Source organism: Cynocephalus volans, chromosome 17 (assembly GCF_027409185.1).
Source record: "Cynocephalus volans isolate mCynVol1 chromosome 17, mCynVol1.pri, whole genome shotgun sequence".
NCBI lineage: Eukaryota > Metazoa > Chordata > Mammalia > Dermoptera > Cynocephalidae > Cynocephalus > Cynocephalus volans.
The window spans coordinates 34487368-34508444 of NC_084476.1; the positions used below are offsets into that span (position 1 = coordinate 34487368).

The window sequence follows — 21077 nt, forward strand, 5'->3', positions numbered from 1 at the left end:
TTACTTGTTTGCATGACAATCTTCACCACAAACTGTAAGCTCCTCAAGGAAAGTGACCAAGTTTTATTTATCTTTGCAGCCCTAGTACTTACAGCTCCTGGCACACAGTGAGCACTTAATTAATGTTCATAGAATAGATGAACTCAATGTGCATGAATACTGCAGCATCGCTTTCACAAAAGCATGTGTTTCCCTGGCTCTACAAGCAGTGCTACAACCTATAGAAAGTGATAGTTCTATTTATTTTCTGGGATGATCAGTCCACATTTAGAATATTCTGCTCTGATATGATGCTGCTTTAGATTAAGGCAAATATAAACTGGAAAACTTTAAAGGGGAAGCAATCATGACCCCAAAATCATGTCAAAGAGCAATGACTGAAGAAATGGGAATTATTTTCATGAAGCACCATGTATCAAAACTGAAATTAACAGTATCAATTGTAATAGTATTGAGAGCAAGCTCTTTTTCTAATAAAACACAATGATGCTAGATTAAAGATGATAAAAATTCTTTGTTGCTTCTCCCACTGGGAAGTGGAGTCTATTTCTTCTCCCCTTGAAGGTGGTTTGCTTGACTGTAGCATGGGATTAAAGGGATACTGCAAGACTTCTAAGACTAGGTCAGAAAAAACCTTCCGGCTTCTGCCTTGTTTTCTTTGAATGATTCTTCTTGGGGTGCCCACACTCCAAACCAAGTCACCGTACTGTGAGGAGCCCAAGGTTCACAAAGAAGCCACATGTAGGTGCCCCATTAGATGATGCCAGTGAACTCCTGGCTGACAGCCAGCCTCAACTGCCAGTGACTTGTGAACCATTCTGGATACCTAGCCTAGTAAAGCCTTCAGATAACTGCAGTCCCTACCAACATCTAAGTGCAACCACATAAAAATCCTAAGCAAGAGCCAGACAGCCAGATACTTTTTGAATTCCTGATTCATAAATTTGAGTGCAAAATAAAACGTTAAAAAAATAATAAAATAAAAAGCTTCCAGGAAGAAAAAGAAAAAAAAACCCTTTAATTTGGAGGTTTGCAATGATTAAAATGGGGTGGTTTTTATCCAGCAATAGATAGCTAAAACAACTACAAATGTTGATTGATTGAAGAGTGATTTAGTAATAATAAACCATTGTGGCAAAAACTGAGATGTACTGCTCAGTTCTACCTTCAAGAATGGTTTTGCTGCCTGGTTGCAAGGAATATAGTTAGCTGGCAGCCTCAAACTGTTAGCTCCTTCCGGGTTAACCTCATATCCAAGCTGTGAGCTTGCTCTTTTCCGGTAAGGCTCCAGCCAATGACCTGAGAAAGATAATGGTAGCCAAAGCCACATGCTTCTTGGAATATTCCACGTCAATGACTAAACAAGATGGGATACGAAGTTCTAGCCATTTGTGTACAACTAAGGACTCCTTGAACGAGCAGTCTTTGCTCTAGAGATTCCCATCAGACTGCCAAGACATTATCAGTCTACATGACAGGCTGCTGTCTCCACCTGCTCAATACTGCCCCTTTCTCTTTTCACAGGTGATACTCCCCAGTAAACCATTTACACACCTATTCCATCTCAGTGTCTGCTTCCTAGAGAATACAACACGTACAATCATTTTACATTATCTTAAGAAAATTATAATAGCAAAGAGCAACTTTCAAGACGTGGCGGCCAAACAAGCCCATCAATACGAATGTGGCTATTGGTTCTAGTTACTAATAATGGCTTAAAGTCATTGATTGTTTTACAATGGTTAAAGTAAAGAATTGGAATGGCCTTTGTTATTGGTTACCTAGACACTCAGCAAAACTAGAACTGCAGATAAAAGGAGGGGATGAGCAGGTCACACAGAGAGCATCGGGATCTTGATTTCTAGATCTGCCTGAGAAGGCAGGACTCTCAACGGAATGCTGAGCATCTCACAAAGATCCCATTGGCCACTTGCTGATTTTAAGAAGACCTCAGTCCACTAGTTTTCAGCCTTGTCAGAAATCCTCATCTGACACTGCTTAATTAAGAAAATGTGAGCTAAGCAGGAAGGTCTAATAACAATTTCCAGGCATTTATGAGACAGTCCTGAGATTGGATCTTTTGGGGAACATTACAATATCCCAGAAGCTGAATTTGACTACTGCTTCCTTTACTAAGTTCAAAGATGGTAATTTTGTGATAACCATGGAGACAGAGAGAGAGAGAGAGAGAGAGAGAGAGTGTGTGTGTGTGTGTGTGTGTGTGTGTGTGTGAGAGAGAGAGAGTGTGTGTGTGTGAGAGAGAGTGTGTGTGTGTGTGAGAGAGAGAGTGTGTGTGTGTGTGTGAGAGTGAGAGAGAGAGTGTGTGTGTGTGTGTGAGAGAGAGAGAGAGAGACAGACAGACAGACAGACAGACAGAAACTAACAATTAGTCCATCATTTGAAAATAGGAATTTTATAACCTACTGGTGTTCTGTCCTTTGGTCTCCCATTCATAGAAATATTTGTATTTTCTCTGACAGTTGACATTACTCTTCCTGGGGTAGAGAAGAATACTAGGAGAAGGGTATGATTCCTCTGTTCAAATATTTGAAGAATTAAGAGGAATTAGATTTGTTATAGCAAAAGTTGTTATAACAGCCAAAGAGTAGAAATTGACCCGATTTCTAAAGCTAATTGGAAAAAATTTTGCATGAACTTTTTTTGGCATTGTTCCAAGATGCACTGGGTTGCTCTGATAGGCGGTGTGTTCTGCATTGCTAGGGAAACCAAGCACAGTCCTGACAATTACCTGACAGAGGTGGCATTAGAGGGGATTCAAGTAAAACTGGAACAACAGGCTTTAAGGGCTCTATACCGAAAATTCTATAAATACTGAAGAAACAGGAAGACAAATATGAAAGTATTTTGAGGGACTTTTCCCCCTTAAGTATAAATATAATGTAACAGAAATTACATTACCATAATCAAATGTTAGTTCTGGTTCCTATTTTGTCAGGTATAAAACTCTGCTGATACCTTTAAAATTATTTTTCTAATAAAGCCAGCCAAGCATGAAATAACTTCATTTCTGCTTTACTAAAGACTAATAGAAGAAATTACACTAATGAGAGGCTAATAAGGCAGACTAAGTTGACCCTAGAAGCCCATGTCTTCTTTAGATGAGGCTGGTGAATACTGTGCCTGTTGTGAGGGGTTTTATTTTCTCATTTTCTAAGGAAAGGTTTCGGGAAATTTATCAGTAGGGGGCATTGGTGTTCTATCAGCAGGAAAAGCCGACCCAGTGAATAAGTGTTTTTAATAATTCTGAGCATTTAAAAATGATCAACAAGTCAAAGCAGACAGAAAACTATTTTTCTTAGAAAAATCCACAAAGAAATGTCATCTCTTCTAAATGAAACTTTAGGAAATGAAAGTACAGCATGTACATATTTGGTTTTCCCAAAATAAATAAAAGATGCTAGAGGCTTTAAAAACACTTTCTTTGAGAGAGAGACTAATATTGCAGCAGCTGTAGATTCAGCACTTCCCATCCTAGGGACTGAAAAGAGAGCAGAGTTTGCATCGTGGTGAACTAGCTTCACTAATGCTTACAGCTCCCATTTAACTGTAATGAGAGTGCAATTAAACAGTTCTCTCTGCATTAGGAACTTCTCCAATACAAAAAATACTGTCTGTTTTTTCTTTCTCCCCTTCTACCCACATAGGCAAAGTCATGCAATCATAAAAGGAATGGGGAAAAAAGGAAAATACGCAGATTTGGAATATATGGTGTATGAGATAAAGAGCTACATTTCTTCATCTTAAAACACATGCAAGCCCTGCAATTTGTCATGGGTAGAAAGGTTATTAAACAGCAATAAAAATAAGTGTAATATTTTCCACATCTACCATGACGTAAATAATAGATATAATTACTCATGAATTATTACACTTTGTAGAAACCCCAGCTTTCTTGATCTCTATCATCAAGAATATTTTAGTTATACATCTGAGAAGTTAGAATTCTGAGACTTCATAAAATTTAGAATCTTAAGGAAGAGCAGAAAAGAAGGAAGACATTAAAACACATCCACACATGTATAGGTTTCTCTAATTCAAATGTATTTGAAGCACGAGAAGGCCAAGTAATTTCTACCCACTTTTAAGACTCATCCAAATTTTTACGCTCATTCATTTAACACACATCAGTGAAGCCCCTTCTAAGTAAGTAGCAGACATAGTCTAGGTCCTTCTCTCTAAAATTTGCCTCAACCTCTGGGGCTGAACTCTGAACTCCTGGAACAGAAGTTTCTAGTTGAGTTTTATATATGTACGTATAAACATACCTCAACTTAGTATGTCCTTATAGTATTTATCTATAGGTAAAGAACTTTCATTTGTCTTTAAAGAAAAATACACTTGGAGAGACGGTGAAACTCCAAGGGCATGGTAGTAACCAAGGTAATAAAAGAGAGGGCTAAGGGGCTCTGCATTTTTAATAAATTATAAATTTGGAAATAGGGGGAAAGAGGAAGAGAAGAGGTGGGAAGCCAATGAGATGTTTCCTTGGGGATGAAGTAACCAGTAAAAACTTTCCAGACAATGGGAAGACTACTTAGAACTGGAATGTCTAATATTAAATTTGAAATTATTTGCATTATTGCAAGGTAAACTTGCTCCCTTCTCCCCATGCTTTCTACAAACAACTGCCTTGTGAGTAGGTATGTATATGTATAAAACGGTGAAAAACAAACCAACCCAGGTTCCATGTTGGTGTTATAAGGAAAAGAATGAGAACTTGAATGACAGACGTAAAGAGAATTCACACACAAACTAAGCTGAATATGCAGAAACAGGAGCATGAAACTAGAGGAGACCATGAGAATGTAAATCTCCTCCCAATCACTGCCTGCCGCCACTCACCACCTCCAAGAATATACAGAAATCTTGAGTAGGGCTCTGAACTTCTGCAGGTATGGAATGGAGAGTTCAGTCAATATTATAATGATTTTAAGGGGTGAAATAGCCTTAGCTGACTTTGGAATCACATGTGGGGAAGCCCAAAAATGATCTCCAAGCCACTTTTACATGGTAGTCTTGTCTCCCTCACACCCTCCAATGCAAAGTTGTTCTGGCCCATACCTGAATAACTGAGGTCCCGAGATTCTGGTCTCTACTCCTGTCTTAGGCTGTTTTGTGCTGCTATAACAGAATACTTGAAAATGGGCAACTTATAATGAACAGAAGTTCATTGGCTTGTAGTTCTGAAGGCTGGGGAAATCCAGTATTAAGGTGCCAGCATCTGGAGAGGGCATTCCTGTTATGTCATCACATGGTGGAAGTCGAGATGGCAGGCGTAGCAAGAGGAGGCAGACTTGCCCTTCCATAATGGCACCAATCCCACCCATGAGCGTGGAAGCCTCAGGGCCTAATTACCTCTTAAAGATCTCATTTCTTAATACTGTTACAATGGCAATTAAATTTCAACAAGAGTTTTGGATGGACAAACATGCCAATCATAGCAACTCCCATCCATGTCTGGTCATTCTGGCAGGACCCAAGGTGCAAAGTACCATCACTACCACCATCAACCCTCCTAATGTGATCATGTGATCATTTTTAAGTTTATCATTCAAACCTTTTTTATCCCATTAATTCATTTCCCCCAATTACAAAGTAATCTTTTAATCATTATAAATGAAAAAGGGCCCTAAAATCACACACTTACATCCAGTTTGGCATGTCTACGTTTAGAGAATCAAGCCATAGTAATAAAATTTAGTGCAGCCACCTGTTGGTAAATGAAATATTTGATTGAGTTGCAGTTGCATTTCAGCTCAGAGAAAGATTCTGGGCTTAATCTAAATGTGCTTTGAAAGCTACTTCGGGTCTATTTGGAAAGATTAGTCATATACATGAGATGTATCTTCCAATACAGGGTAGATTCTAACTGTTTGGATGCTGATCAGAATAGGGAGGCTCCGTGGTTGAATCAGGTAAGGAAGCTGCTCAGTATAGGATCAGACACATGTATATTTCAGCTGGGGTCAAATAAACTAATAGAAAGTAAACGAGATAAGGGGAAATCTCTAGGTTCCTATGAACAACTGGGCATTTTCTTTATAACCACCTTATAAGGTTAGGTGCCTTTATCATTTAAGATTGAGAAAATTGAGGCCCAAAGAGAAAAGACAACTTGCCCAAGACCTCACAACTAGGATGAGATGGTGATGGGGTTGAAATGCTGGTGTAATTCTAATCTCTACATGAAACCACAGATGCAGTTCAGCAGCCAGACAATTAGCTAAGTGAGTATATAGGCCCAAGACTACTTTGATACCCAGAACAGCTCTGAGCAGTGTAAAGAGCACAGCTCTGTAATCAGACCAAGGTCCAAGGTTTGCTACTCATTAGATCTATGACCCTGGGCAAATTATTCAAGTTACTCTACAACCTCAGTTTCTTCATTCTTTTTTTTTTTTTTTTTTTTTTTTTTTAAAGGAAAGGGAAGAGGAAAAAATTATTTACTCAGCATGAAGAGAGCTTCCAAAACAGAACATTTTTAGGGGCAGTAAAAGGTGGCCCTTCTATGTTATCAGGCACCCAGTGACACAGGCCCCACAGTGAGAACAGACAACAGCAAAGCCCCTGGTCCACTTGGCTGCATCCTAGAATTTCTCAGTGGAGGCTCAGACACCTGCACAGAAAGTCTTTAGACAGCCAGTTGTTTACTTTCAAAGATATTTTTTAAAAAGAAAAAAAAAATAAAGAAAAATACACCACCACAAAAATTGGGCTCTCACAAATCAGTTCAACTTCCTGTAACTAACTGTACACAAATATTTAGTTTATATACTTGTGGCTACACTTATACCTCTTCTTCCATGACAATATGCTTCTGTAAACATAAAAATGCTAAAATATGAGTTTATGTGTGATTCTTTTTTTATTTACCTCTAAATGTGTAATGCTTTGAAAATTACATTTTAACTAGGGCACAAATAGTTTGAGGCATAAGATCGAAAAGGTAGAAATGTATAAGGAAGATAATAAAGGAAGTTCAGAATACTGCGTCATTACGGATTGGAATAAATTTGTTATTTTCCCTGATTCTACCTACAGTAACAGGGAGGAAAATATTACTACTGTAGTTACAACAAATGAATCAACACTGAGCAAAGTTCATTAAAATAAAATAGGATGCACTTGGGTGTTTCTCTAAAACATGAGTTTTATTATGGTGGTGACAAATGAATCCTAACTTTCTCATGGGTAAGAATTCTCTGAGTTACAAACTCAAGAAATTTTGACTTTTGTAGTGACATTTTCAAGACAATTAAACAAATCTGGAAGAAAAACTCGTCAGAATTGTTTTGCAATTACAATGAGTCTTGGTTAGACCAAAACAATCAAAAGCATAATCAAATAACACATTTTAAAATTCAATGTGGAATCTTTCTCAAGAGAGTGAAATAAGCCAGGCACAGAAAGAGAAATACCTAGTGTTCTCACTCAAATGTGGAAGCTAAAAGAGTTGATCTTTTTAAAGAGTAGGATAGTAGTTAGTAGAGACTGGTGAGGGGAGGGGTGAGGGGTATTGAGAGAGGGTGATCAGTGGATACAAAATTGCAGTCAGATAGGAAGAATTAAGTTCTAGGGTTCTATAGCACTACAGGGAGACTACAGCTAACAACAATTTAGTGTAATTTCAAATAGCTAATAGAGGATTTAGAATGTTCCCAACACAAAAAAGAAATGGCAAATGTTTGTGGTGATGGATATGCTAATGACCCCAAACTGATCATTGCACGTTGTACGTATATACCCAAATATCACAATGTACCCTATAATATGTACAATTATTATTATGTGTAAATTGAGAAAAAAAATTTTTTAAAAACTACCTGGGAAAATTAAACTCTTGCAATAGGAAAAATTTTGCTAATACCTGTTTTATACATATGGCTTAACCTGTTTAGGGGTAGATAGAAACCAAAACTTTAAAAATGGCCTGATTTATAGCCAGGAGACTTCAGGCTATAGATGGCTCCCACTTCCCTCTTCCAAACAGAATTCTTTATGGGGGCACAATTTTCCGTTCCCTTATTCCCTCCTTCTCATCCCTTATGACAGTGAAAGGACAGGACATCAGAGTAGGGGCTTTAGGGAGAGATGTAATGAAAGTTTTCCTGAAGAAAATCTCTGGCCTGGAGCTGGACAGTTTAAACCCCTTCTCTGGTGCTAACTGGCTGTATGAGCTTGGGCATGTCACTTAACCTCAGCAAGTCTCAGTAAAATAGGGGAAATACTTCTTAATATGATCAAAGAAAAATGTCAATGCATAAGGACTAACATCCACCCGCCAAGGAAAATTCTGGCCACTGACAGCCTGGTCTCTTCCTCATCCCTCCTTTTAATTCAAAAGATTCAGAACTAAACACTAAAAGGCAGAGTATAGCAGAATTTACACTGAAAATAACTGGAAATTCAGAACAGAGAGTGACTAATAAAAAAAAAAAAAAGGCTCCTTAAAAAACACGCCTAAAAAAATGTGGTGTTTTTGTTTTGCTTTGTTTGCAATTACTAGTCTTTGTGTCTGGTGGTGTTGACTTTTAACAGAGCCTGTAAATAGCACCCCTTTTCACCCACGAAGTGTTTTGAATCAACTAAGAGAGAAAGAAGGTGTAAGAGAGATCCAAATATTATGTCACTACCTCTAAAGGCTGAGGTTAGGGGATGTGGCTTAGGTGGAATTTGTAATACCAAACCCCTTAATTAGGTAGACTTCACTACTCAGTCATAAGCAGAACTAGAAAACCACAGTCCTTCCCCATACAGAGGAAACAGACTAGAACATGGTTCCTGTGGTGTTTGTCTCCCAGTGAGATAGAGGGAGGAAGATGTTGAACCATGCATGCCTAATTCTTCTTTCAAACTTGCCAATCATGTGATTTATTCCATCCCAGGAAAGGAGCAACTGAAGATGTGGAGAGAGGCCAGGGTTTATGCCCTTATACGTGTCTCTCCAGATGAAGAGAAATACTAGGAACTGGAAATGCGCTTCGGTGAGCATACATCGTCTCAGTTCATTTTTGGTTGATGGAATGAATTGGCTTTTAGAACAATTTATTGTAAGCAACTGAACTCTGCATCAATGTCCTTAATGTTTAAACAGACCACATTTCAGCATCCTGATGAATAATACATCCTGGTTTTATTCTGAAATGGCTTGAAATGAGATGATATTCTGGGTTTTCCTTTCCTTTATTAAACTTTTTAATGCATTTAATTTCCAGAGATGAATGGATTGGTTCCAGGAGAGGGAGGGAAGAAGCCTGTATGCATCCGTAATGATCTCTGACAGTGTGACACGGAGCACAGATTTTTACAGTGGTAGTCAAAATTACAGTAATTAGAGAAAATACGCACATCTTTATAAACAGAGCGTTAACTGATTCAAAAGGAACTTAATGAGAACTTACAAGAGGAAGTGCACTTTTGCCACTGAGTATTAAACATTAATTAAAGTCAGAAGGCAGTAGTCAAATTGCATCTCACTGCAGTCACTTGGCAAGACACAGAAACTGGAGAGACTTTAGAATCTGCTGACTTTGCTGGCTGTGACCCTCCAAATGGGATCTCTAAATTTATGATCAGTTTTGACGCTGAATTTTACTTCCTGTAAAAGACCTTGTTAAGATCTTATTGGAGAAACTCAGAGATGAAAGCTTTCAAATGCACAGCATTCCTGAATTAGGCCCCTTTTTAAAAAAGGTATTTTTAAATGCTCTTTTTATATAAAAGTAAAAGAAGCCCTATATGAAATATAGCATGATCCCAACAATGAAATGTACAGAAGATACTAGAAGGAAATACATCAAATTATTAGAAATGGATTTCTTTAAATGATAACACTGGATGATTGTTTTCTTTTTCTTTTCTACATTTTATACATTGATTTTGTACATAGAAAAATAAAGTAAGTTTTAATTTCTAAAGGCTTGCATGGAAAAGCTGAGAATCAGTGCCCCCCAAATTGGCTATAGGGTACTTAGGAGAACTAGCTTTTATTTCTGTTTCTAAGATCGTGGGGATGTAGCAAATTGATGAACTGAAAAATAATAAACACAGCTAACATTTGAACTCAACTCCACACTTTTTTTTTTAACTGAACGACTGCAGATATACTTTGTTGTCATTCGATATAAAATTATGCTTAATAATTAATGTGTCATTGTGGCTTTGATCCAATATCAAATCTCTGATAAAATAACAAGCAAGACAAATTTCTATAAGCAGACCTACAATTTTTTCATTCTAAGTTTAGAACTGGCTAGTTTTGACAAGGCAAGTCATAGAAATGTCCAAATTGGTCAGATGAATCCCCCTGGTGGCTGCAGCTCCAAACATTATACAGATTCCTCAGTAAATAATACAGTGACTTGATGGTTGGGGCAGGGGCATCTTTCCTCATTCAGTTCTTTCAGCTCACTTATTTTGTATTTCTCCCCTGCAAGTTTCCATAACTTCCTGTTGGTCTTCTCCAGCCAACTCACTCGCCTCCAAATTTAGCTGCTACCTTGTCCAACCACCTTCTACGTCTACACTGAATTCATTATTTTACTCTTGTAGATTATGACCTCCCTTTTCCTGTTTAGCATTTATGGTGAACACAATTGTTTCTGCTTTGAAACAATCTCATCTCCCCAATGTATTAAATTCTCAATAGTCCCCACAGGGACCACTACTGTCAATTTCAACCTCTGATTTCTCTTATGTTTAAATTTATAGATTACATAGACTTTATTTATCCTTCCTACTTTAATTTCTACCCTCTATACTTAATACTTTATTACTTGTTTTATATACTTATTCTTCCTTTAATGGTGTCTATTCTTTAAAATATTTTTAAAACTTTTTTTCTTTTTTACACTGCACTTTTAAGTATGATATATTCTGACCAACCTTTCGAGGCAAGTATTAATCTATTAATAGACGAAGAAATTGAAGAAACTGAGATCCAAATAAAGGACTTGAACCTAACTTCTTGCTTTCAAAATCAAGTGTTTGTACCACTGTACCCCTACCATGTGTGACTGGCATCAGTGGGCATTTGTACCAGAGCTTCAATCAGGTGGGTTTATGTTAGGCCTGGAAGAGGACACTTACAGTGGGCATATGGGTAAGGGAATTTGCAGCATTATTTTTCTCACCATTTAGATTGGTTTTGTTTGCTCTCCCCAATAGGCTAGGACTTCCTTGATGGAGTGTGTGTGTGTGTGTGTGTGTGTGTGTTTTCCTTCATAACACATAGTAACTGCTTCAAACATACTAGGTACTTACCTTGAGTTGGTCAAATTGAGCTGAATTAAAAGCGAAAGCAGCAACAAAATCAAAAAAACAAGAAACCTCACACCTTCTAAAATAACTTTGGTTGTCCTGTTTTCACTAGCTCAAATGAAGAATGCACAGATTTAGAGGTATTGTTTGTGTTTTAACCTCGAAATGAAACTATGTGTAGCCTAAGCTGCTGACCTACAATTTTCTCTGAAACTCTCCTGAGAGAAAATATTACAGGAAATTCACAGCTCAAACTACAGCAATATGTAGATTCACTGATGGCCTCTGTTTCGGCTGGTTTGTGGGAATACACTGTAGAATAAGCACAGACTCTACTTTTGTATGTGTGTGTGTTTGTATTTTATTAACATTTATTTGTGGGGAACAGTGTTGTTTCAATACGTGCACATACTACATATTGATTCAATTAGAATAGATAGCACAGCTTTGCACTTGTTAATCCACCACTCGCCCTGTCCCCCCACTCAGCCCCACCCCCAGCCTCTAGTAACCACTATTCTACTTCTTCATTTGACCTAATGTCAATGCAGAGGGTCAAGTGCAATTAGCGATGCATTTACAAGATACAGCAACAGCCTAGAGGAAGGTGTGTCTGGCCAGGAAAGGCTTCACAGAACAGACAAAAACTCCACCTCATCATAAACAAACACCACCAGGGGCACATCATTAGTTTTGAAGCTGGGCCTTTTAACACACTTAAATGTTGCTAGGATTCCAGTTGCAGAGGCATATAATACCCATGCTTGCTCAACGATAAATTTTTTAATACAAATATACCAGGTATAAATTTTGCCTATAAAGTAGGGTGTTAAAATTATATCTAATGTTGAGCTACCATCACACTGGGCCACAGGAAATATATTCTCAGTCGCAATTATTGAGAGTCCCCTGCAGGATCTCAGTGCAGCAAAGAGGCCCTCAGGTGCTGGTCTATGTCAGTCAGATCTGCAGCCCTCAGTGCTCAGCTCTCACGGTTCCTTTAAGTTCCAGTGACTGCTGCTTCTCTACCACAGTTAGAGCACAGGTATCTTTGCTGGGGCTTAGAGCCCCAGTGTCCAAAGTCAAGCCTCCTTTGGTGCCCCATGTGATCATCACCTTTGAGGTCTTGCCACCACAGAGATCTGCCACCCAGGAAAACATGTCCCCATTGATTAAAAGACCCACCAATTTTGTTTTTTGTTAGTTTGGGGGAATATGCTCCTTCTCTCTCTCCCTCCTGGCCCTCAAAGATGCCTCCCTTCTTTCTCTGCTTTCCAGGTCACTGCTATAATCATCTTAAGGAATATAAGCTTTGATGAAAGACAAGTGCTATGGTGTGAATGTTTGTGTCCTTCCTGAAGTTTATATGTTGAAATCCTAGCCCCCAAGGGATGGTATTGGGAGGTGGGGCCTTTGGGAGGTGATTAGGTTAAGTGGTGGAGCCCTCATGAATGGGATTAGTGCCCTTATAAAAGAGGCCTGAGGGAGCTCTCCTTGCCCCTTCTGCTGTATAAGGACATAGCAAGAAGATGGCCATCTATGAACCAGGAAGCAGGCCCAGCTAAATGCCAATCTGCTGAATCCTTGGTCTTAGACTTGCCAGCCTCCAGAGCTGTGAGAAATAAGTTTCCATTGTTCATAAACCACCCAGTCTATGGTAGTTTGTTATAGTAGCCTAAATGGACTAAGACAATAAGAAAAGTCAGTAACATTAAGTAGCTTCAGCTGTTTTCCTTGGCATATATCCCTGAGATTAAAAAAGCACACTGAGGCCCTGGCTACTTGCTTGGTGTTTAAATGAAATGGGGTGGGTGGGTAAGGGAGGGAGGACACACACACACACCCACACACACACACACACAGTGTGCACCCATTAACATCGCAAAATATTGTCCTGCCACATAAGCAACAGAATTGCGGGAAATTCACCTTTAGAAAAAGCTACCATGACACTTGCTCATAGTGCAAGCAGCTGACTCATCACATCAGAGGGTAAGCTCAGGAACTGAGATGGAAGAGAGAGGAAAATAAGCCACAAGCTTCTTGGTTCTGTAGAAAGAACACTGAATTGGAATTCAGGAGACACAAGATCAGGTCTTAGTATCTCACTAAACTTACTGTGTGACCTGGAACAAGTGACCTCAATCTCTCTGGGCCTCAGTTTTCCCATATGCAAAATAAGTGGAATCAATGGGTTGATCCTAAAGGTTGTGCAAGCCCCTGTGTTGGTGATTGGTTGGCATAACAGGAGTGGATCTATCCTTTCTACAAAGCATCTTAATAACTACCAAATCATTGTCTCTGATATTTGACACTTTAAAGTCATATTGCTTGGCTAGACAGGTACAGGGGACAGCAGGGAGTAATGCTAACTGTGGGTGTAGGCACGGGTGTGGCGGATATGTTATGTCAAAAGCACTTCACTCTTACTGAGAGCTGTGGCCTCTGCTGTCCTTGTTTCCAGCCGTCCTCACTGCCTGCTCCTTCTTCCTTCCTGTTCAGCTACACAGCTGGTTTTGGCAATTGGGATAACAAGTTGTGGAAATCAGGAGTTCATGGGGCAAATCCTCGTATGGTGGTGGTCAGGCTCCTGCTTTGGGTGAGCTGCGTAGAACTGGAGCGAGTCCACAGCCTTGCTCAGACGGGAGGAACAGCCCTCGTTAAATCTGCCTGCGGTGCCTCCTATTTTAGGGAAGCTCCACAGTGTGAGCAGTGACAATATTTCACTCCGCAAACAGCCCATAAGAAATATTAAAGATGTCATGTACTGCAAAGGAATTGACTTAATGATTCTTTTCACTTAAGGAGGAATTGCTGGTAAATTCATTCCTTAAATGACTCCGTATGACAGATTCCTGAATAGGCACATATTGAAGGCAAACACGATCAGCTTATATGGCCTGTGTGTGTGTGTGTGTGTGTGTGTGTGTGTGTGTGGCTGGTGGGTAAGGGGATCCCAACCCTTGACCTTAGTGTTAGCAGCACTATGCTCTCCCAAGTGAGCTAACCGGCCAGCTCTACTAATATAGCCTTTTGACACCCAAAGATCTCCCTTTTGTCTATAAACCGCAGCCATAGACCCTATGTGGCCACTCAGAAAAGCCTAAAGTGTGTTTTCTTTCCAAGGAAAAAGCCCCAGGTTGCCCTCTTTATAAGTAAGAAATAATACACTTCAGGTTCAGTGAGAAGGAAACCAATTCAAAGTCATCAACATGGAAGCTTTTTATTATGTTCCCCACCATGAACCGAAATGAATATTTGAAGTTGAATACTGGATTGTATCTTATTGGTTATGGCCCTGGAATCCTACCTGTTTTCCTGGCACAACATTTTTAACCACTGTTAGTGTGTAACCATCAACAAAAGCAAAGACCTTCAGCCCCTGATTTGTGGAGAAAATCCTTTTTGCAGAATCTTTCCATTTTATTCAGCTTCTTACATTGTCAATTGCCAGAGGCTAAGGCACCATGGAATCTTCTTATTTATTCTGCACAATAGCTCTTCTAGGGAGGCTGGAGAGTTTGTTATTCCACCTTCATAAGATGGGGGAGATTTAGACCCAGACACTAAGCCACAGGTTACAATGCATTATTAATAGAAACAGGAGAGGAACTCCAGCAGTTATTATATAACTTGTTGAAAACTTTTAAAAATACAATCTAAAAATGGACTACTTGTTTTCTACAATGACGAAGTACTGGCTTGATTATATATACTTACATGTATGTATTTCATATATATATTCACACATAACTTTCTTTAAATTAATGCATTTAAACTGACTGGGCATTTCTTTCTACCCTAGAATTGTTATTTTATCACTTCCCAGGGGAGCTCAAGTCATCTCAAAATATAGCATAATTTTCCCAATCCACATCTTAAATGCACTTCTTCATACTGTTAGGTGGCAGGTCAGAAGGAAAATAGTCTGTAGACTCCTTTAGCCGCCACTTGTTGGAATGGACAATTCAAAGCCTTAATTAAAGTCCTACTGCTTTACTTAGAATCTATCATTATAGGTACTTGTTGGCTACGAGTGAAAGGATTTAATTCTCATTGTGTGTGGGGGCTGGGGAGGGGAGAGGTGGTCTCAGATTATGATGAATGGTCTCACACAAATTCTGGAAATTCTATTTTTCAGATATTGTGACCAGTGCCATTATATACCAACAAACACATTCCTGTGCAAATTCAGGAGAGACTTGCCACCAGTAAATAGCTAGTGTCCTCCACAGATGTTAACTTCTACATTGTATTAGGACCTATCATTCTGAAAATAGCTCAGACATATCAGAGGCAGATAGGCACTTTCTTCTAGGATTACAGCTTTCAAATCTTTGTTAGTAGTGAAACGTTATTTGCAGATACATTCTCACATAGAGCTCCAATATTAGAAGCATGCTGAAGTAGAGCTGCCTCGGCAGAAGAGGCAGAGGGAGGAAACAAAAAGGTGTCCCCTGGGCCTCACCTCTTATCATCTTTGAGACTCTCTCAAAGAAGCCTAGTCCTCTGCAGAACCTAATTTGAGGGTTCCTACTCAAGGCTATCTGCAGAACAAGCCAAATTGTTTACAATTGCCCATATTTTCTGAAATGTACAGTGGAAAATATGGCTTTCTTTTGGTGCCACCCTACCTGTATATTATGGATCATGGGCAAAAGAATGAACATCAGAGTTTAACTTATAGGTCACAACCCTTCGAAGGTTTAAGTGGGTTTGGATGGCAGGCATATAGAGACTCATTTGGGTGGGGGTTGTTTTATTGTGTTTTAGTGTAGCTGAAAGCCATATTCTTGCCAGAGCTGAAAGAAATCTACATAACACCCTATCAGATGAAAAGTATGCAGAAATGTTAAGATGACATTGGCTATTTAAGGTAGCCTAGGAATGAGCAAACACTCCCTGTTTGTTTTTCTCCAGACAGCAGAGTTTGGATTGTAGCAAAAATCATTCATGTGGATTGGTAAACCATCTTTCTCTAACAGAAATTCCCCTAGGGCCCACTCATCTTGGGGCAGAGCTGAGATACCTTATAAGGGACTGTCATACATACAAGGGTACTTCAAAAAGGTCGTGGAAAAATAGAATTGAAAGATAATACAAATCCTTCCATGAACTTTTTGAAGTACCCTCATACTGCTGGCTTCCCTGATTTCTCAGAGGCTGCTTCAATTCCCAAGTCGCTGCAGGGCTGCCCCAGATGTAACTAATTTCTCTGGGATGTGGTATTGCTACCCAAGGAAGTCACGCACTGCACTCCCACTGAGGAAATCGCTTGACCATGGCTACAGAGGCTGTTGTTATTACATGTTGATGCTGACTTTCTATGTAGTCTCTGTAGCACTAGGATGGCTAAGGATCCCCTCAGGACACAAGGGTTTCAACATTCCCATTTTCTTTCCCTCTTCCATTTGTTTATTCCTAGGAAAAAGGGGAAAAGGCCTTGTATTTTCTCCTACCCAAATACTGTTGATCATATTGTTTGATAAATAATAGAGTCTCAGTAAATGTATATTCTCAGTAAATACATATTCTTCTAAGGTGTTCACTTTGGGGAACAAGAAGCACAGGCTCTGGAGTGAGAGAGCCATCGGTTTTAATCCATGTTCTGCTTCTTACAGGTGGTATGATTCTGGGCAAGTTACTTCACCTCTCTGAGCTTCCACTTCCTCATCTTTAAAGTGGGATAACAACACATACCTCACAGGGAGGTTGTAGAAAGAAATGATATTGTGTATGTAACTGGCATGGTATACAGTAAGCACTCAAAGAAGCTAAGTCCCTTTCCTTTCCCCTTGAAGAATGAAATGCTGTGCTACTTGCAGTGGGGGTCAGTCGGGCTCTGCCCTTCAGGGAGTCCCTATGATCCAGAGAGGTTCTCTCATTTCATGGGACCCACTGGAGAGTCCTCTCCAAGCATAAGTGGGCAGTCCATGGATCTTGGTCCACCACACTGGTCTACTGACTACTTGGTTATACCTGGGCACTTCTCAAGGAGTTTCCAGTATTGCCAAGCAAAGGAAAGAGGTCTATGGTAAAGTCTCAGCGATAGATGGGGAGAGGCATTAAATAACGAAAACTACCAACTGTAGGAGGCACATGAACAAAATTGGTGAAGAAGCATGTTATTTGCCTCCTCGCCCCAGAATTCATTCCTCCATCTTCTGGGATCATACCCCTGACTACCTTTGAGAAGCCACTTCGCATTTTTGGCTATATAATTTGAGGGGGACTGACCCTCTCCACAGCCCCAGGGCAGAGCCTTGACCAGCTAAAGCCAATCACATAGCCAACCTTCTGACCACAATGATTGGTTCAGAGATGGGGATATGACGCAATGAGAGCCAGTGAAATATGTCCTGGGGCTTAAGATAAAAAGGAATTGACTTTCTCTTCTGTGGAGCTACCACGCAAGAGTGTCTCCACTTTTCTGATGGTGTATTGTGAAGTTGTAAGGCCTAAACTACTACCATAAAGGAAAAGCCTAGAGCTTCTGGGTCATGGTGTAAACAAGAATCAAGAAAGGGAATTAAGAGATTAAGAAACGAAGCAGTGATGAGGGGGATAAAGTCCTTTATGTCATCAGTTTTCTGGATCAAGCCTTACCTGAAGCCTGTGTCCATTTCAAACCAATCAGTTTGAAATCTGTTTCCCTTTTATTGCCACTTATTAACTGTGTAACATTTGGCAAACAGACCTCAATTTCCTCACCTGAATAAAGGAGTTTAATAACACCCTTTTATAAATGAGGTGATAAATATTTAGATATTGTATTTAAACTCCTGTGCTCAATTAAATGCTGATTTAAACATAAAAGTGGTCTGGAGGTTATACTGAAGTATTATCTAGAAGAGTGGTTCTCAGTTGGGGGCAATTTTGTTCCCCAGTGGACATGAGGCAGTGTCTGAAAATATTTTTGGTTGTCACAACTGGAGGAGAGCTATTACTGGCGTTTAGTGGGTAGAGGCTAGGAATGCTGCTATGCATATCCTATGATTCACAACACTGTCCCCACCACAACCTCCCACAATGAAGAATTATTCAGTCCAAAATGTCACTAGTGCTGAAGTTAAGAAACCCAGATCTAGGAGATGCATCTATTGATGTCAGTGAAACACTCAAATTAGGGGCTGTATTATTTCTGCCCAAACGCTACTGGGAAATGAAGGAGGAAAAATGGCACAATGAGCAAGTGCGTGAGATGGTAGCACCAAGATGCAAAACAGTGGGATTCCCTGCCCCTCTGCCAAGGCAGTTGGAGTTCTACCTGCGACCTGTGGATATCAGAGTAAACGAGAGAGAGAGAGCCCCACTGAGGAAGTGTAGAGATTATGGAGCTCTAGAAAGTGCAAACCTGAGTACCCAGTTAGGACTTACGGCAAGGCAGCAACAAGAAAATGAATGCTATCCATATGGACATTTTAAAGCATTTTTAAATTCTTTTCTCTTTTCTATTGGTGAAATCTTTAATCTAGTCTTTTTATTATCCCTGTTTTAATAGTTTTAGCATGCTACCTGCTAAGATTGCTTTAGTTTAAATCATTACATTGTAAAAAGCAGCTGCTGGAACTTTCTTTAAGTGCAAAAATAATATCCTAACAACTGAACTAAAAATGAAATTAACTGTCTTACTTTCTCATGTTTTGCTAATAAAAGTAATAATAACAATAGCTAATATTCGAAAGCTTATCATGTGCAAAGCATTGTGCTATGCTGAGTATATATTTTTTCATTTAAGTGCCACAACGTCTTTATGAGATAAGTAGTATAATGTTTTTAACATCAACATTGTAGAAAAGGAAACTGAGTCTTAGATTAAGAACTTGCCTGGGATCATGCCAAATGGTGCTCTGTAGGGCAGGGCCAGGCCTCCAGCTCAGATGCTAGAGCTGGAACTCAAAGACTGTATTCTGGTTCTTTTCAGTATTTATTATTATGTACAAATTCTTCTTATGTTTTTGCAAACATAACATTGATGGACTTTATTGTCCACTCTTTCCACTTAACAACATGCCAAAAACACTTTCCAAATTGCTGTATTGTATTCGCAAGGTGGATAATTTTTATTGATATATATTCTTTTATAAAATTGATAGATCATATTTGACTTAAGCCTGCTTTTGTTGTGGTATATTTATTTGGTTTTTAGTTTTTTATCTTTTAAAAATAAATCTCTAGTGAATATCTTTACACATGCAGTATTTTCTAATTTTGACTTATTTTCATGGATAAATTCCTAGAAGTGAAGTTACTGAGTCAAAGGGTAGGTACCTTTTTATAATTCTTCTAATGTATTCTTCAAGAAGTTTTCCAAGTTATGCTTGTAATGAGTACTTCTTGATGACACTAGGTTTACCAGGATTTCATTAGTATGAAAATTCATCATTACTTTAAGTTTGTATTAATAGTCATCTTCTGTTAACAGGCATTTCTTTAAAGATTATTGAGGATGGACAATTCATTAATATGGTTCTTTTTTATCAATTTCTATTAACATTCTCTATAGTACAAAGAATCAGCAATCTATGGCTCATGGGCCAAATCTGGCCCATGGCCTGTTTTTATAAATAAAGTTTTATTGAAACACAGACACATTCATTTATGTATTGTCTATGGCTGTTTTTGCAGACTATAACTGCAGAGCTGAATAGTTACAACAGAGATTGCACGGCCTGCGAATAAAACTGACTACATAATTTGCAGGGTCCAGTTAAAAATAAAAACATGAAGCCCCTTGTTAAACTATTATTAAGAATTTTAAGACACTGACAGCAGACATTAAATCAGTGCATCTCACGTGCCCAATAAGCTGTCCCTGCCCACAAAGCCTAAAGCTGTTATTATCCAGCATTCTGAAAAAGTTTGCTAATCCCTGCTATACTTATTAGTCCTAAATTTATTACAGGTCATAATAGGTTCAAACATTTTTTGTTGTCTATAATTTCCTTTTTATTTTAATTATACTATTTGTGTCAAAACATGTTTGTTTTTTGTATGTATAGAATCTTTAGATAGTTTCTTATAATGATCACCACCACAAAGATCACACAGTTAAATTTATTTTTCTGCTAGCTTCTTTTAACGATATGAATTTTTATATTTGATTATATTATCATAACATTAATTTTAATGTGTAGTATTAACTACAGTTATATGTAAATGGTTGTATGGCTACTGTAAAATAGATAGTAAATCCAATTGAAAGCATTTTCCTTATTCGTTGTTTAGTGATGCCTACCTTATCATAAATAAATTTCTTACATATAATTAGTCAATTTGAGCAATTCAATCTATTCCACCAATATTTTTTTTATAGTAAAGACACCTTTATTTATTACAAAACCTAAATAATGAAACCTATTAAACCTATTAAATAACAAAAACTACTATCCCCGAAAAGTTTTCAACAACTTAAACATTTTTTAATGTGTAAATTAAATCTTCTATTTAAGTGATATTTGATGAAATATGTTATATATTAGTTTGCTAACATATATTACTAAGGCTTTGATCTGTAGTTGAATAAATGAAAATATTACCGATATAAATCTTTTGAAAATCCTATTTCAAATATAAGTTGTATTATTGTTTTCCTGGTAGATCACATGGTCATTTCTTTCACTGTTTTGTTTGTTTGTTTGTTAACATTTACTTGTACATCTTTGTGGGATACAGTAACACACTGTTTCAATACATTCATATACTGCATAATGGTTCACCAATAATTCGTCCATTTCTGAGCAATTCAATCTATCTTATTAATTTATGATTCTATTTTTTTTGTTCTTTAGCTCAGT

The 21077-nt window shown here is 38.4% G+C and overlaps 1 protein-coding gene across 1 annotated transcript in view; it reads right to left on the minus strand.

Annotated features, from left to right (window-relative positions):
- Nucleotides 1-21077, minus strand: part of PLPPR1 (phospholipid phosphatase related 1) — a 126380-nt gene that overhangs the window by 74786 nt on the left and 30517 nt on the right. The window lies entirely within an intron of this gene.